This window comes from Schistocerca piceifrons, unplaced genomic scaffold, assembly GCF_021461385.2.
Source record: "Schistocerca piceifrons isolate TAMUIC-IGC-003096 unplaced genomic scaffold, iqSchPice1.1 HiC_scaffold_955, whole genome shotgun sequence".
Classification (NCBI taxonomy): Eukaryota; Metazoa; Arthropoda; class Insecta; order Orthoptera; family Acrididae; genus Schistocerca; species Schistocerca piceifrons.
In genome coordinates, this window is record NW_025729229.1 from 22,501 (window position 1) to 25,000 (window position 2,500).

The 2,500-nt window shown below is 58.0% G+C and overlaps 1 non-coding gene across 1 annotated transcript in view; it reads left to right on the plus strand.

Annotated features, from left to right (window-relative positions):
• The first annotated feature begins 1,831 nt into the window (after nucleotides 1-1,831).
• Nucleotides 1,832-2,500, plus strand: part of LOC124773781 — a 1,909-nt gene continuing 1,240 nt past the window's right edge. Inside the window, exon 1 of the ribosomal RNA XR_007014900.1 lies at nucleotides 1,832-2,500. This exon is cut by the window's right edge and continues 1,240 nt beyond it. This is a non-coding gene — a ribosomal RNA (small subunit ribosomal RNA).

Consider the following 2,500-nt stretch of genomic DNA (forward strand, 5'->3'; position numbering starts at 1 on the left):
GTAACCCACGTTGTCGCCTAAACCTGCTCTGTAATTGTTATACGACTCGTTCAATTAGTGTAGTGTTGCCCACCCGCAACCCTCGCAATATAGTTCGCTACTCGCACTGCCCGCTCCCCTGTGTATCGCTTCATGTTAAACACCTTGCAAGTCTTGCTGACTTTCCACATGCTCCTGCTGTACACTGTAATGTGGATGGCAGCAGGACGTACATGCCGCCCCCCCCCCCCCCACCCCTCCCCACGTCCCCACGTCCCCACCTTGCCCCCTGCCTTCGCAAGCTGGTTGGTGACAAGTTTGCATGTTCAATGCCCTTCGCATGCGACGTACGCAGGCTACGTTGTGGTGCGGCCTGTGTCAACTGTCCGCTGATGTCGTACGCGTGAACCACAATCTGTACTGCACATTCGTCCTTATGTACTGAATGATACATCGTGGCACATGTGTGACCGTACAACGACTGCGCCCAAAAACGGCGGACCATACAGTGCAAATATTGTGCACGCAGCTACGTGTCGTCTCCCTATGAGAGCTGGATTGCAGTGTGGTACGCCATAGAGACGTGTGGGAGGAACGGACGCCGTGGATGGCGATCAGCATGAGCTGTGTGTTGATGTATTCGGACCTAGTCGTCTCTCCTCAAACACCGTGATAGCATGGTGCACCGCGTTCCATATCTGCGACATGCTACAGAGGCCGGTTGACAGTCGTTCGAGCAATGGACATCGCATACGTACGGGGGCCACCTTCCACGTATTGTCTAGGCGTGCACATTTTGTTGCGTGTATGTGGGCAGACGTAGTGTGGCGTGACACCTGACACAGGCATGCAATAATCGTTGAAGTTGCTAATGGCGATGGACGCCTACGTTTTCTGGTGAAGTTACGCAAATGAAGAAATGGTAACCCGTTGTGGTGCGGTTGTTCTCGCTAGGGGTGAATCGGTGATGGCGACGATAGGTTGAGGTACTAACCGGTTGTTCCAGCGATACCCACCATGCCGATGAAACTGAACGGCATCTGGGTGTGAAGCGATACGCGGTGGTGGCTGGGTGGGACCGTCCCCGGCCGGTGAGGGGGCGCCTCCCGGCGTGCTGGCCGCGCGGTGCGTGGGCGCACGCGCTACAGCCGGCTGGTGGGGGCGGCCAGTGGCAGGCGCGCCGGCCGACGGACGCGGCAGGCGTCGCAGCTGCGCGCCGGCGCACCCTGCGCGCGGCGCCGTGCGGCCAAAGTAGGTCCTCGCGGGCCCGGTGCGAAGCGCGGTGGACATCTTCAGTGTGCTGGTCCGATTGAGGACTGTGTGCGTTGAGGATGCGCCGCCGCCCGGCGCTCGGCGCCGCGACGCCGTCTGCTGCTCGGTCGCCCCAGCGGTTCTCGCTGGTGGTTTGTATCGCAGCTGTGCGGATGTGTTGGCGCGTGCGCTGTGCTGGGAGAGTTCGCTTCGGCACCCAAGTGGGGCTTTTGTCCTTCTGTGGCGCTGGCGTTGGAGCTGCCGGTCACCGTAGGTGGCGCGTGTTGTCTCCCGCCGGCAATGCCACGACAGCACGCTCCCGGGCCTCTGTCGGCAGCGGCAAGCTCAGTTGGGAGCACGGGTGGTCGCACCGAAAGCGTCTACTCGCCTAACTCCGGGCGATTGCGCCTCTCTCGAACCCGACCAAGTACTTGGGACGGCGCTGCGCGCCGCCGGGACCTGAGAGGGTTTCGAGGTGTATTGTGCAGGGGAGCTCAGCCTCCTCCTGTTTGCAGAATGATTGAGCGGACGCTTGCGTGTTCGCGCGGGCCCCCGGGACACACTCCCGGGCGGCCGGCTGCTCAGCTCTAGTTGGCGCAGCTCCCTGGTTGATCCTGCCAGTAGTCATATGCTTGTCTCAAAGATTAAGCCATGCATGTCTCAGTACAAGCCGCATTAAGGTGAAACCGCGAATGGCTCATTAAATCAGTTATGGTTCCTTAGATCGTACCCACGTTACTTGGATAACTGTGGTAATTCTAGAGCTAATACATGCAAACAGAGTCCCGACCAGAGATGGAAGGGACGCTTTTATTAGATCAAAACCAATCGGTCGGCTCGTCCGGTCCGTTTGCCTTGGTGACTCTGAATAACTTTGGGCTGATCGCACGGTCCTCGTACCGGCGACGCATCTTTCAAATGTCTGCCTTATCAACTGTCGATGGTAGGTTCTGCGCCTACCATGGTTGTAACGGGTAACGGGGAATCAGGGTTCGATTCCGGAGAGGGAGCCTGAGAAACGGCTACCACATCCAAGGAAGGCAGCAGGCGCGCAAATTACCCACTCCCGGCACGGGGAGGTAGTGACGAAAAATAACGATACGGGACTCATCCGAGGCCCCGTAATCGGAATGAGTACACTTTAAATCCTTTAACGAGTATCTATTGGAGGGCAAGTCTGGTGCCAGCAGCCGCGGTAATTCCAGCTCCAATAGCGTATATTAAAGTTGTTGCGGTTAAAAAGCTCGTAGTTGGATTTGTGTCCCACGCT